Source organism: Camellia sinensis, chromosome 3, assembly GCF_055761805.1.
Source record: "Camellia sinensis isolate YWXY chromosome 3, ASM5576180v1, whole genome shotgun sequence".
Taxonomy (NCBI): Eukaryota; Viridiplantae; Streptophyta; class Magnoliopsida; order Ericales; family Theaceae; genus Camellia; species Camellia sinensis.
The window spans coordinates 4,054,637-4,071,287 of record NC_138963.1 but is presented as its reverse complement, the minus strand read 5'-3'; the positions used below and the strand labels follow the sequence as shown (position 1 = coordinate 4,071,287).

Here is a 16,651-nt window from a genome sequence, read left to right as displayed (position 1 = left end):
CCCCTTGCCGGAGTGCCATTCCGAGTAGCTTGCTAAATACGCCTTGTCAGGGCCTTGTCTTGTCAATCTATCACCTTTTTGAAGAGAACCAACCAACCGTTGCCACGTGTCCGAGCTGAGAGTTAAGTCAGCCGGCAGAGAGAGAAACCCCTCATTTGTTGTATCTTGTTTTGAAGAGTAGAGAGAGAAGCTCTAGAAGAGGGAGAAGAGTTCTTGAGAGAGAGTGGATTTCCAAGCTTGATTCTTTGAGATCGAACCGTTAGATCCGTGTTCTAAGGTTAGATTCTTGATCCGCTCTTGTTGTTCTATATGTTTATGATATTGCATTGCATGATTGAAAATGATTTGTAAGCCATGCATCGCTTTGAAGTTCGGTTTTAGAAAGAGAAAATGGTTTTCATGTGTTCTTCAAGAAAAGTCACGTTTTGATCCGAAGGCTCATGTCTAGATCCATGTTTTTGTGTTTGTTCTTGCATGATTTTCAAGTATGGGTACCCAGGTCCATGTTTTCGAACTCATGTCATGAAATCCCAGATCTCGTAATAACAAGTTATGATTTTAGCATTCATGTTCTTCATGATCTTCATGTTCATGTCCTTCCTGTTCTTCACGGGTGGAAACCCAGGTCTCCAGACTTCACTTTCCGGGGTGTAGTCGCCGAGACCACTCTCATCTAGACCTCACACTTAGGCCAAGCATCGTATCTCACCTTGGCCTACCTTGCATAATCACTTACACCTTTGGTTGTCCTGTGCGCACCTCGGCGTGCAGCCGCATGCCGAAGCCTAGGTAGCCGCACCTCGGCCAGGAGGTGTAGGACCACGGCTTAGACCTGGTTGGTACCCAGCATGTCTTCCTGACATGTAAAACAGTGTTTTGACTTCTAGCATGTTTTCCCGAGATCATTGCATGCATGTGAGACTTGTTTTGAGAAGTATGTTCAGTATGCTTTGCCATGTGTTTGTAGGACTTGGACCTTTGCCTTGACCCCGACGTCCCAAGAACTAGGGTGAGTGGTATTTTTAATAAAGTTATGTTCTTAAAGTTTTGATAAAGCTTTGCCTTGTTTTGATAAAAGTATTTGTTAAGCACGAATGATCACCCCCTATTTTATGTATCAAGTATAAGCTTTGTTTTGAATGGCATTCTTGGAACCGTCCTTTCGTGTTAGGGGACGTTAAGCCTAAGTAACGCCGTCCTTTCGTGTTAGGGGACGTTAAGCCTAAGTAACACAAGTCCCTTGTGCTGGAGGACTCTAAACTTTCGCAGTACTAAGTATAAAAGGATACGGTCCTTGTCAAAGCGGGCTACGGGCCTAAGTGACACAAGTAATGGTCAAAGCGGGCTACGGGCCTAAGTGACACAAGTAATGGTCAAAGCGGGCTACGGGCCTAAGTGACACAAGTAATGGTCAAAGCGGGCTACGGGCCTAAGTGACACAAGTAATGGTCAAAGCGGGCTACGGGCCTAAGTGACACAAGTATGTTTTGAAGGACCAAGGTTATGCCGAGGTTATGTTATGAGATTTGACACGTGTTAAGTATGTGAGTTTTGCAAGACCAAGTTTGATGAACAAGATTTATTTCATGTTTTGTACAAGTTATGATAAGTATGGTTTTGACTTGATATATTATGTATTGCTTTGTAAAGACCTCGGGAATCATTCATTTAACCCCTTTATTACTTGTACCATTCACTGAGTATCCAAGCTCACCCTCCCTATGTATATATGTAGGTAGCAAGCTATAAGTCGGCTACGCCGAGATGTGTGTTTTACAAGGTGTTTTGTATGCATGTTACGTCGGCAGTGAGGACGTCGGCAATCTTGAAGCTTTTGTATTTTGAACATGTCGGCTTGGGAAGCCCTTTGTTATGATGTAATGTGTATTTTGTACCTTGTATTCAAGTTTTAAAGCTATATAAAGATGTATGCCATTTCATTTGACTTATGCACTGCTCTTATGGACCACTTGTATCTTGAATTATTGCTTCCGCATTTGTGAGCCCCCTATATAAATACTCTGATTGTGTGTGAATTTTGTAAGTTGGCCTTCGGTAATTACGGATTACTGGCCATCACGGCACCAAACTACTAGGGGCGGTTTGGGGTCGCGACATTGGAGATGAACGAATTTGGTAACCTGCATAGCAAGAGTTTTTTGTTGATATTACCAGACACATCCATCATAGTGTAGTTGTACTTTTTGTTGATATTACCAAGCATGTATTTTGACTATGTTATTGTGGGTTATGATTATATTGTGATGGATCTTATCTTTTTGTTGATATTTTATTGAATAGATTAAATTGAACAAGTTTTTGTTGATGTTACCAAATGAACAAGTTTTTGTAATAATTTGTAATGGATATTATATTCAGCAGGTTGTTAAAATGCACAAGTTATTTTGATTGTGTTGTAGTTTTTTATTTTACTAGAATAAATGTTATAGTTTGGATGTTATATATTAATTTCTTGATACTACGAGGCATGTATTTTGTTTGGGTTGTTTTATGATAATAAACAGTTTAATTTTATATTGATTTGTATTAGATATTTTATTTAATAGATTATTAAAATGTACAGGTATTGTTTATTGAAAAAAATATATATATTGCAAATATAACCCTCCCTTCAATTTTTAAAATTTATTTATTATTGGCGACGAAAAAAAATTGACACTAAAACTTTCTAATCCCAACAAATAATTTCGTCACATATATTCATTATTTCATCACTAAATTAAAATATTTGTTGACAAAAGTTTTCGTCACTGAAGGTTCTTTTTTTTTCTATCTTTTGGTGACGATATTATCGCTATTTTTAAAGACGAAATATTTTGTCACCCAAAACAAATATAATAAAAGTTTATTTAATTCTAGTGACGAAATGGATGTTATAGGTGACAAATTGTTTAACATTTAGTGACGAAATATTTCGTCACCAAATACCAATAATAGGTGACAAAATAAATTTTCGTCATCAGGTACTTTTAGTGACGGCGAATTGATGACGAACGTGGTGACGAAATTATTTCGTCACAGATCAATTTGGTGACGGAAATTTCACTATTAGAGACGAAGTGATTTTGTCATTAAAGTACCATTTTGTTGTAGTGATCTAAAGTTTATTATCACATGTTTTATTAGTTTTTAATCACACTTAAAAAATGTGGTCTAAATATTTTTAATCACACTTAGAAAATGTGATCTAAATGTTATTAATCACACTTAAAAGGTGTGATTAAAAATGACCCTTTTAATCACACTCCCAAAGATCACATTGTAATAAAACTTAAAATGTGTGATTAAATAACAAACATCCCACAAAAAAAGTGTGATTTTTATCTGTTTTTGTAGTAAAACAGGAAATAAATGCATCAAATGGATATAATATCAACATTTTACATAGGTGAGCGATAAATGAATCCAACTGCACCCCTTAATCCCATAATCTCCCAATTCCAATATTCTCAATTCAATTTCTCATTTCTCAAAATTAATTATACAAATTAATTTATCAAACTAATTAGGGCATTTTCCTATAATTCATAATACCAACCCTAAGGTTCCATTTCCATCAACCTCATAACATAACTTCCATTTTCAATGCTACATATACACATGGGTTCAATTTGTCAAAACCCCTCTTTTATAAAAATTACATAAAGACCCCAAACTTTCTCAAAATTACCAAACAACCCCCAACATATCAAAATGCCAAAATTTAAAGACAAAGCTCATAAGAAGGAGTAGGGTATCCCTACCTCGAAGTTAGAGCTCAAAAGGACAAGAAGACCAAAATCCAAAATGCTCCAAATCGCCAAACTTTCAGATTAAAAGGAAGCCCAAGTCACCCTCTACCTTTCTTACAAAGGACTTAGGGTAGATTCACACTAGAGGGAGATGAAAACCTAGAGAGAAGGTTAGAGAGGAAGCTCGGATCTAGGGTTTCCAAAACAAAAGAGGTGAAAAAGTGAAGTGTTTACCCGCTGCTGTCTGCTGATATACAACAGGCTCGCTCGAGCGAAGAGTTGGTCGCTCGAGCGACCAGACACAAGAAACCCTCGCTCGAGCAAAGAAAGTCTCGCTCGAGCCAACAACTCGAAGCTTCAGGTCTGCAACCCAGAAGCATGCTCGAGCAACAGAATGCTCGCTCGAGCGAAGAACAACTAGCTCGCTCGAGCAAAGAAAATCTCGCTCGAGCCAAGGAATGCAACTCTCAGGTCTAGAACCAGACGCAATCGCACGCTCGAGCGAAGGAACCCTGGCTCAAGCTACTAGACACAAAACTCAACTCTCACTCGAGCGAAGACAACCTGGCTCGAGCGAAGAACCAAAAGCAAAGAGCTCACTCGAGTGACAAACTGCTCGCTCTAGCGAAGGACCAAAATTCTGGGCAGCAACCATTTGCTCCAAAACACAACCAACCTGTAACAAATCTGCCCATCACATCCTATAACTCAAATAACAAGTATTGAAGGACGGAAACAAGACATAAACAACTGCTAACATCCACGGAACCAAGTCCGGATCATTATACAACAAGGGGTAAAACCCGGGATCGCTATAATTTTTGTATTTTTAATAATTTTTTTAAAAAAAATTTAGATTCAATTAATATTAATATACTTAAAAAGTAAAAAAAAAATTGTACAAAAATATTTAAAAAATTCATTGAATACAACAAAATACAAAAATGTATCAAATTTTCCTAATTTTCTTTTTTGTATTTGGTGATTTTTTTAATTTTTTTTTTTACAAATATTATATTTTTTAAGCATATTTAGATCAGGTGTATTTAAAAAATAAAAAATTTGAATAAAATATTAAAAAAATTCACTAAAAACAAAAAATAAAAAACAAATACGAAAAATAAAAAACTTAATGTTCTGAAAAGTGGACTCAATTTTCTAAAACCAAACTTGGTGATTCCTATTTCCCTCAAAATTACTTTGTTTAGTTTGGAGTTTTCAAAAATAGTTTTTAAGTTTTCAATTAGTATTTTATATTTTTAGTGATTTTTTAAAAATATTTTAATCATTTTTTTAAAAACTTTTTAGATCCACTTAATCTTAGTGTACTTAAAAAGTATAAAATTTGTACAATTTTTTAAAAATATTTATTGAATACAACAAAATATGAAAATGTGTTGAATTTTTGTATTCACTTGTATTTGGTAATCTTTTTTTTCCCCACAAATATTATACTTTTTAAGTTTATCTAGATTAGGTATATCTAAAAAAAAAAAAAAAAAAAAATTGCATAAAATATTAAAAAATTTCACCAAAATAATATATATATATATATATATATATATGAAAAATAAAAAACTCAATTTTCGTAAAAATATATTTTTTTTATTGTCGAAAGTTAGTGGCTAATTGTTAGATTGACATTTCGGATGAGTTGAAACTCACCTTATACACATTGCAAGAAAATCTTACCCTCTTATTACACTCTTAAAAGTGAAACCCAAGATTTCTCCCTTACGAAAGACTTGGTAGTCAAGGCTAGGCTAACCCAAGACTTCATAAAAACAGAAATACGAATTCATGTATAATAGTTTCTTGATGCACTAAAAAATAAGTTCATGCAATCCTAGGATATAGCAAAAAAATCAACTTGGGGATTTTAAAGCTTACCATATTTTTGTGGATTTTTCATCATGTCATCCAACGGTGTGTATATATCTGCATAGATAATTTTGCTCCCTAGAAGAAAAGATTGCAATTCAGGTAACAAATTTGAAAGCTTGGCATTATAAGATTGAGCATTTGAATGATCTATACATTTTCTGTGAATCTCAAGTTTTGCAGTCATTTGGATTGGGATACAACCAATTGGAGGTAGCCCAGCTACAACCATTGTTCTACACCCTATTTTGTAGAGTTCCTGCAAAAATACAAAAGTCAAAATTAAGCAGCAATAGTACAATCTCTAAAAATTATCTAACATTTTAGGAGTATCATGTGACTGTGTGTCCAATCAATAATGTTTTGTCATTGTCTCATATTGATTCTACTCTTTTTCGACTATGTAATAATGTAAGTACACAATTCCTTATTATTAGATGGACACATATCATCTTAGAATTTCGAAAAGACCAAATCATTACTGCAATCTTATAATTTTTACCCATAAATTTATTGAGAAAGATCAATGTTTGGTTTAGATTTAAGAGTTGTTTGGAATTGATTTTTTTTAGTAACTTTTTTGTTGATTATTTTTTCTCTCATTTTTAGTGAATTTTTAATTTTTATTTTTAAAATCTACTAGACTAGATGGAAATTAGATTTTGCTAGTTAATTGCTAGTCAATAGATAATTGATTGATGGAAAACTAGCATTTTGAAGAAAATTATATTGAAAAAAATATAGAATAATTGAAAGAAAAAAGTGTTTTGAAAATGGCAGGAAATAGTGTGAGACAAAATTTTAATTTTTGATTAATTTTTAGAAAATAATCTTTTTAATTGCATAATTTTGGAATAAAATTTGACGGAGAAAACTTCAAAGGGATAAGATTTAGGCAAAAAATAATGATAATTAATGAAAACTTTCAAATAACATTATGACACATCATTCTTAATGATATAAAAGTTAAAAAAATAGTAAGAAAAATAAAGGGTGAGTTTAATCCTCAAAGGCCTAGCTAGTATAGATTTCATATTTTAGATTAAACTTAAAAGGATTACTTAAAGGAAAGATTTAGGGAAAATGTAATGGTTGCCAATGAAAACTTTCCTTATTTGTTTCTTTATTTTATATCGTAACTAAATTCAATTTAATTTAAAAATTCATGTTATTAATAACATTATAACATAACTTAATGATATAAAATTTAACAATTAAATAAATGAATAGATAGTTTAATCTATCACAACACTGGTGCTTAGTGAACTTGTTAAAAAAGTATGTAATTTTTTTCCTTTTAGATCCATGTCTGTTAGTTGCATAAAAAAATTTAATAACATTTATTTATTTGTCTTTTTATTTCTTTTCTTCTTCTTCTTCATATTTTTTTTTTTTTTTTTTTTTGTAAAAAAGTTCAGAAAAATCAGAAAAACAAACCGATTTTCGTAAGTTTCTTTTATTATTATTTCATTATTTTTTAGTGAATATTTTTTTAAAATTTGTCTTTTTTTTATATAAATTTTAAAATAATCCAATCGAGATGAACCAAAAAAATAAATTTACTCAAAATATATATATATATATATATATTTTAAATAGACCAAAAAAACTTGACTTTCTGGATACTCATTTATCTCACCAACCACTCTTTCAATTTGAATGGATTTTAAGTTTGTAAAATTATAAAGCTCCATATTAGCATTGTTAACGAAAATGGTTGTGTAACCAAATATGAGAGAGAGAGAGAGAGAGAGAGAGAGAGAGAGAGAGAGAGAGAGAGAGAGAGAGAGAGAGAGAGAGAGAGAGAGAGAGAGAGAGAGAGAGAGACTTAACCTGAACAAACTTCTCTAAATTATTGAGCACAAAGTCATGGTACTCACTAATGTTGAAGGTAATCCTTCTTGTGGGTATGTCATAGAAATTAAAAACAAAGTCATTAGTCCCTGCACTAACAATCACCAAAGCACCATTTTTTTTTTTTTTTTTTTGGATCGGCATAGAAGAATTTTATTGATGGAATAAACAAGTACATAGAGTAAGCGAATTACATCAATAAACATAAAGAAGGTAATTCCTAAGATAATTCCTAAGATAACCAGGTTGTTTGGACATAGGGATAGAAAGAGTCACATCCGAAGTAACATTATCGTATCCCGATCCAGCCGATGCAAAGCTGACACCTGTCCTCAGTTCCTCATCCGATAAGTTTGGATCAAAGGAATGGAGGAACAATGTCCTTTTTTTTTTTTTTTGATTAGCAAAAAAGACTTTATTGATGAAATAGGTAATACATGCAAAAATTACATCAACAAAGCAGGGGAGTGTAGAGAGCATCATAGCTAAGCTTAACGATCCCAACTAGGTTGGCACCACAAAGAAAGCGCAATCATATGCTAGCACTCGACCCAAGATTGGTGAGGAACCAAACCAAGGACACCCAAAGAGAAGGGCACCCAAAAGCAAACAGACAGCAACAGAACAACTACAACCTATGATGCTTTGCAGCCACTGAGGTGTAAGACAAGTAGAATAGCCAAGACTGCCTTAGATCAACAAGAAGAACAGCCAAGACTAGAGCAATGGATCACAGCAGCCATGCATTGTGCTACCATAGATTCGCAGCAACCCTTAGAGTAGCCAGGAGAAGTCATTCAAACACCATACCCCAGCTGCAGAACACAGCAGACCACACCCCAGCTACAGACCATGCTTCAACTAGCAGCCATCACAGACCAACCCTGTAGTACTAAGCCAATCTGCAGAAAAAAAACCCAGGCACAAGCAAGAGAACCCTCGCATGCCATCCTATAGGATTAGCCAAAGACAATACACCCAGCTGAGATGGAAGACAAGCAGAACAGCCAAGACAACCTTAGATCAACAAGCAGAACAACCATGACTAGAGCCAAGACTAGAGCAAAAGGATCACAGCAGCATACCCCAGCTGCAGAACACATCAGCCATCCACCACACCCCAGCCTCAGACCAGGCTTCAGCCAAGACTACCTTAGATCAACAAGCAGAACAGCCAAGACTAGAGCAAAGGGATCACAACAGCATACCAGCCACCTCTGCAATGCAAATTCTAAATCAACCTCCTCTGAACCAGCCACCTCTGCAAATTCTGATTGCATACCAAGAATGCAGATGGACACTCCTCTGTCTGACAACTGAATCAAAACAGAATTAAGACTTAATAATACAATCCAGACCAAAGACCCAGCCATAGACAACACATAGAAGCCTTGGAACACCAGAATTCAGAACTGCCCAACTGAAAGCATAACAAAACATAGACCCAGCCAACTCTATCAACTGAATCAAACAGAATTGACACTTGAAAATACAATCCAGACCAAAGACCCAGCCATAGCCAACTGAACCATTTGATCACCAGCTCAAAACAGACTTCAGAATTCATTAATACAATCCAGACCATAAATCAGGACCAGCACAGAAACAAAGCAGACCAAGGTTTAGGATAAACCAGCAGAAGCCAACACTGACCAGCTAAGGAGATCAATTCAGGACATACCAGCCACAAAAACCAGATCATTATTTCATCCCCATAGACCAGCAATTCAGCACTGAATTACACACAGAGACACACTTGATTCAGGTTATAGATAACATCTTACACCGAATAGTTAAACCCCTTCAAAGATGAAGAAGCCCACAACGCAACTCTAGCCTTTATCAGGTCTTCCAATGCATTCCAATCCGGTTGTACCTTATTAAATAAAAAATCATTTCTGCTTTTCCACACAAACCACATAACTGTTAGTGGTTTTATCTTCCAAACTGCTTGCAACTTCTTCTTCATTTTTATACCTGACCACGACAGAAGTAATCACTCCACTAATCCAGGGATAACCCACTTATAATTCCACCAGTTCACTAGCTTGTCCCACAATTTCCAAATGATAGGACAGTGTAGAAAAACATGATTTACAATCTCCATCCCAGATCTGCAGAACACACAGAGAGCAGAGGCATTTGGGCTCAACACTCCAATTCTCTGCAAAAATTCAGAACATTTAATCCTTTCTCTCCACGCTAGCCAACTCAAGAGTTGAACTTTGGGAGGAGCTAAATTGTTCCAAATGCACCTAGTGACTGTACAGTCTACCCCTTGACTTGCTTCCATTCACTTCCAAATTAATGCCACAGTGAACTCTTCAGACGGGTGGGCTAACCAAGCACAAGAATCTACCACCCCTTCATTGAGCCTAGGCGCACTCTGCAGTAGATCATTAAGTTTTTCCACTTCCTCCTCTTCCCATGCTAGAAGGGGTCTTTTGAAAACCAGATTCCAGTCTGAATCTAACACTCTTCGGTGAAAAAAATCAAACAACTTTCCATCTTTATTAACTGATAGTGTGAATAATTTGGGAAAAGACACACTCAGATTTTGGTTATGGCACCACCTATCAGTCCAAAAATGCATCATTCTACCATTTCCAACAACTAACCTGAAATTTTGCAAGAAGAAATCATGTAGAGCAGTGTTAACTACAGCCACTGATATTATACCTTTCCACGTATGCGACAGCCACACTGGACTAGAAAAAAATGGGCATCATCCACCACCTAGACCTCCATACTTACTACATATCACTTGTTTCCACAAAGCTGCCTCCTCCTTGCCATACCTCCACCACCATTTAACTAGTAGGCATTCATTAACCTGACTAAGATTTCTCACACCTAGCCCACCTTTAGTTTTACTTAGGCAGATCTCCTTCCAGTTAATTAGGTGCACTTTCTTCCTGATTTCAGACCCTCCCCAAAGAAAATTGGCTTGAAGTCTGTGTAATGCTTTTGCAATGCCCACTGGCAGCTTGAAGATTGATAGAAAATATACTGGCAAACTTGACAGGACAGACTTGATCAATGTTACTCTGCCCGCAAAGGATAAATACCTTCTCTTCCAAGAAGCTAGCTTGCTCTTAAACTTGTCTAACACAGGTTTCCAAGAAGCCTTTCTTCTTGGATTTGCACCTAATGGTAACCCCAGATAACTCATTGGCAACTTTTGACTGAGACAATTTAGTTTGTTTGCAAAGACCTGGACAATATCCTCCTGCACACCTGCCACACATACCTTGCTTTTATGGAAATTTATTTTGAGACCAGACATCAACTCAAAGCTCCTTAAAATTCTTTTCACGGCTACAACTTCCTCCCACTCCATTTCACAAAAAATAATGGTATCATCGGCAAACTGTAAGTGTGTAATTTTCAACTCAGTTGGTCTTGCGGATACTCCTCTAATCAGTCCCACTTCCTTAGCTCTTTCCAATAGAATGTTCAGTCCCTTCGTTACAATATTAAAGAGAAAATGAGAGAGCGGATCTCCTTGCCTAAGCCCTTTCATGGGAGAATACTCAGAAGTTGGTGAGCCATTTACAAGCACTGAAATTCGAGTTGTGGATATGCAAGTCTTCATCCACCCTACCCATTTCTCTCCAAAACTGAAGTTTTTCATCATTGAGTACAAGAACTCCCAATTTACGGAATCATACGCCTTTTCAAAATCCAACTTTAGGATGAGACCGTTCTTCTTTGACCTTTTCCACCAGTCCACCACTTCGTTGGCAATTAGAACCCCATCTATAATGTGCCTTCCACTCAAAAATGCAGTTTGAACTTCACTAATGATCTTAGGCAACACTTTCCTCAGCCTTCTTGATAAGACTTTAGCTATGATTTTGTATACGAAGGTCATCAAGCTGATTGGCCTGTAATTCCCCAACCCCACAGAATTTTCCTTCTTGGGAATTAAGGTAATGAATGAACTATTTATTCCTTGGGCTAACTTTCCATTAGAATGAAACTCATTCATCAACTTCAGAAACTCACCTTTCACGATGGCCCAGCACTTTTGAATACATTTCAGATTAAAACCATCCAGCCCCAAGGCTTTATTTCCCTCGCAATCATTAATTGCTTCCCAGATTTCATCCTCCAGAAATTCTGCCTCTAACACCTCAGATGAGTCAGTTGTACTGATTGAGTCAAAAAAACCTGACAACTTTGGTCTACTCTTCCAATCTTCAGTGAAAAGGAAATTGAAATGACTTGCCACTACCTGTTTAATCATCCTAGGCTCATCATGAATCACACCATTCACGGTAACTGAGTTTAACAAGTTTATCCTCAGCCTTTTGGTTGCCATTAAGTGAAAAAATCTGGTATTTTTATCTCTATTTTCAGCCCATACACTTCTAGATTTTTGGAGCCATACCCATTCCTTCTTCTTACTCAGATCCCAAACTAATTTTCTTATTTCTACCCTTCTTTTGATCTCAACATCCTGTACATTCCTACATTCAGCTATTAAATCCCATTCACGCAGTTCATCCTCTACTTTTTTCAACTTCTCATCAATGTTACCAAAGACTTCACAGTTCCACATCTTCAGATGGGTTTTCAGGTTTCCTAACTTTTTCAAAAGTCTGAAGCTAGCCCAACCACTAACCTGGAAACCTTCCCAACAGTTCTTCACTTCTGTTTTAAATTTGGGATTCAAACACCAGGCATTAATAAACCGGAATGGTTTTGGACCCCAATCCCTCTCATCCTCCATAAGGAGTATTGGACAGTGATCAGAGATACTCCTAGGCAGTCCCCACTGCTTAAACTTGAATTCTTCCAGCCACCTAGGATTGATTAAAAATCTATCGATTCTACTCCATCTATTTCCATCCATCACATTACACCGCGTGAGCTGTCTGCCCAGCATTGGCATATTTACCAACTCCAATTTTTCATCAATTCATTAAAGTCCTTCATCCCTCTTTCCCTTTGAGAACACCCCTTTCTTTCGCTCATAAATTTGATTTCATTAAAATCGCCTCCTATACACCAAGCGCTTGGGAAGGATGATTTCAGTATTGATAGGGACTTCCAAAGTATTCTTCTTTTGAGCACATCATTGGATGCACAAACATTGATAAGAGTACAGTTGAAAGAATAATGGACCGTACCTAATAAAAGCATGAAGTTCCTGGAGCAGCAGCACTCCTTTAGCTCGAAAGTCTATGGATTCCATAAGCATAGCAAACCACCAGCACTCCCTTCTGTACCCACCTCCATGTACTCCAACTCTTCCCACGGCCATAATGACTTAACAAAATTAACATCTACTAAGCTTCTCTTTGTCTCTTGCAACAGAAGAATATCTACCTTCCTCGCCTGAACTACACTTTTTATTTTTGTTCTCTTCTCGGGTCTTCGCAGACCCTTAATATTCCATGATAATACAATCATAAAAATTTGCACAACTCTGAAAGCCTCCTGCCATAAGTCCTGACCTGACTTACAGAACAACACCTTCTCCTCCTACCCCCTCCAAGTCTTTCTGTTCAAGTTCAGTCAGCTTACCAATCACCTCTTTCTCCTTACCTTCAAAGTCCAATCCTAGAATTTTCCCAACTTCCATGGTAGCTTGGGCTTCATTTAATAACTTGTTTCTCCTCCTGGTGTTAAGGCTCTACTCTACTGACATTGAAATAGAAGCTGCTGCTGCTCTGAAGATAGCTCATTGCCTGAAACAGTTCCTCCGCAGTGCACCTTTTTGGTTGATCTGATTTTTGTTCGGTTTGGCCCTATTTCACAGATTACCTCCATCCGTTTTACATCTATTTACCACCGATTTAGTAGGCTTTCCTCTTCTTACTGGGTTGTCTTGTTCTGCTACTCTTGACTTGGCTTCTTGATAAACAAGGGGCCTAAGTTGAGTCTGGGTTGCACAGTCACTTAAATTTGAAAGATCAGTGATGGGCCTAATCTCCTGAATCCCATCCTGAGGCCCTTCCAGCACCACCTCTAAATTTAAGTTGGGCCTTAAATTCTCTGGCCCGCTCAGGCTTCTAATAAACCCAGGAGTATATACATGGCCTTCGACAATTTGAATTTCTTTTCTTGGGGTTACCGTATTCTCCATACTAACCTCCATACTAGCTCCTCTGACTTTGTGATTTCCCATGTCATCCTCAGTTCCTTTTACGGCTGATGGGGATAGGCACTCATTACCTTCATATTTTTCCCCTGCCTCTCGGTCCACCATAACTTGTTCATCACCTGGTACCTCATCTTTTTTGCTCAGCTCCTCCTTCCCTATGTGTTCAGCTTCAAGTTCCTCCTTATCTGTCCCACCATTTTTTGACATTTGATCTACTGCATCTTGAGCCGTATAACCACTGACCTCATTATCCATGCATGAACTATTGTAATGGCACAGCTTTAATGCTGCTGGGATCTCTTCACAAACTCTAACTGGGAACAAGCTACCATTGCATTCAACATGAATCTCCGAATTAATGAACTCCATCCTAGAAGTAATTACATGTACCTTTCCCCACTGAAGAGAATTTTGTCCAGTAGTGTCATCATCCAATTGGACAACTTCACCCCAAAGCTTGCCAATATCTCTGAATGTATTAACACTCCACAGATGAAATGGTACACCTACACAGATGAGCCATACGCACCTTTCTTGTTCAACATACTTACCTTTCTCCCAATCTGTAATAGACTCACACCATTCTAGCATCCACTCTTCTAACTTGGATCTAGCCTCCCTTCTATGTTGCTGGGACCTGAAAGTTAACACTGCCACCCTTCCTCCTCCTTCTCTGACTCTTACTTCCTCCATACCTCTTTTACCGACCTCCTTTTTGAACTCATCAAAGGATACGAATGATTTCAACTTCACTATTATACTATCACAGAGCCACCCATTGCCGGCTTCAACTGCCTTTACAACCATCTTCAACTTCTCATTGCTGCCACCACTCTGAACTACATCTGCAAAAGATCTTCGACCTACACTATCGCACCTTCTTTGCCCAAAACTCCTCTGTGAGCGCTGCATCATCGGACCATCGCCTCTGTTTTTCATTGCCTGCTGCTTAAACTCCCCTTTTTTGAATTTTGCTTTCTTCACTTTTAGAGCCTTATTATCGCACCATAATCCATCAGCCTTCAGCATCACCATTTCAGCAGCCACCTTGCATTCATATCTCACAAAACCAAACCTCGACCCTGTCACTTTTCATCTTTTCGACGGGATGAAGGCATCTTTTCGACGGGATGGAGGAACAATGTCCTTGATTCCCAACATGGAGGCCATGAAGTCTGGGACGAGTTTTCCATTTGAAAATCATCCCATGGCGACCTGGCCGTAGGGTCGGTGGTTGCTTTTCATTTGGGATTTTATGTAGTTGTTGTTGCTTGTGTCTACTGTTGAGTCACCAAAGATGAGGAGGATGGAGAATTTGGTTACGAGGGTGCTGCCATTGCATGGTTTGGTGCTAGTTAGGATATAGATTTGGATGGTTAGGTGGATGAGGAAAATGGTTGGTGCCATTGGGAAGAATTAGCAAGATGGTTCTCTTTTGTAAGATGAGTGCTTTTTTTGTCGAGTGTGTGTTGTGAGGGAATGATGAAATGCTTGTGTATATTTATAGGAGGAGAAAAACGAAGGCCACAAGAAGTGGGTCCCTGAAAAGTGTATATTATTGTCATTTTCTATTTAAAATGTGAGGTGGGTTCTACTGAAGCTACATGCTTTGGTCACAAATTTGGTTGTCAATTTTAGGTTCCATATAATGATTATCTATTTTTACTATCTTACTTTATAATATAATGTATTAATTTAGTTGCAGAAATAATGTTATAATGATTATCTATTTTTTTCTATCTTACTTTACAATATAATGTGTTAGTTTAGTTGCCTGTACATTGGATATATATATATATATATATTTATATGTATGAGTAGTAAAGAATTATTACTTTAATTTTATCTTGATAAATAAGTTGGTAAATATAACGTGGTATAACAACTTTGTAAGTGTAACATTATTGTATTTATAGAAGGTTATTATATATCTCATTTTCCTAAATATCACTGAATACATGATATTAGATTATTTATATTGTTATTTTCTTAATGATTAAGAATCAATAATAAATATCCACATAAATGATGATGCAAAAATAATAGCCAAAAAAAGAAAAAAGTAAAAAAAGATTGCATATAACATTTTTCATTATAACTTACCTATTGTTTTCTTTGTGATCTTAATGCACACATTTGTAACTTGCAAAAGAGAAATCAAGAGGGCAATCATGAAAGATGGCCCGGATTTAAGTCTATTTTGTGGTAAAATAGTAAAGAGAAAGAGGCAATGTTCAAGATTTGAATTATTTTCAAAATAATAGTGCTTTTGTAAGAACCCACATTTTTTCATCTTGATCATGTTCATGAGCATTTGTATGATTGTGACTTGTTTAGCTTGCATGTGTGTGTTGCGATTGTTTCGTTGAGTTAATGTGATCCATGTCTTGATTTGGTACCTTTGTGATTTGTCTAAATGTTATGTGTTTGTCTGAGTTATATTTAGCCGACGTTGTTCCATGCCGAGGTCACCTTTAGTCTAGTAGCAGCATCTTGGAACCCTTGTTGATCTCCGTCCTTGCCTCGACCACGATTAGCCGAGATGTCACCTTGCACCCCAGTGATCTCGTCCTGGAGCGGTATGACCTAGGCCGAGGTGTGGCGCATCTAGGCCAAGATGTGGCACAGCTTAGTCAAGTGTTGTCCTTCCTAACCGAGGTCATTGTCGCCTTAGTTGCCGAAGTCTTTTGTTAGCCGATGTCACTCCTTGCCGGAGTGCCACTCCGTGTAGCTTGTTAGTATGCCTTGTTGTTAGCCGATGTCATAGCCTGTCAGAGAGCCCATACCGCTTTGCTTGTTGAACACCCTTCCACCATGCTTTGTCTGGTCTGTCAGTCACCTTTTCAGGATGAACCCAACCAGTCGCCGCCACGTGTCTCAGCAGAGGGTTCACCCCAGAACCGGGTATAGAAAACTATCATTTGGTGTCATAACCTTGTCTTGTAGAGAGAGAAGCTCTAGGAGGAAGAAAGAGTTTTAGAGTGAGGAAGTAGATCTTCAAGCTTGATTTCTAGAGATCCAACCGTTAGATCCGCGTTCTAAGGTTAGATTC

General features: G+C 37.1%; 1 pseudogene; it reads right to left on the bottom strand.

The window, feature by feature from the left end:
- Window positions 1-5,631: 5,631 nt before the first annotated feature.
- On the bottom strand, window positions 5,632-15,006 carry LOC145820876 (GDSL esterase/lipase At1g06990 pseudogene; annotated as a pseudogene).
- Window positions 15,007-16,651: the final 1,645 nt, after the last annotated feature.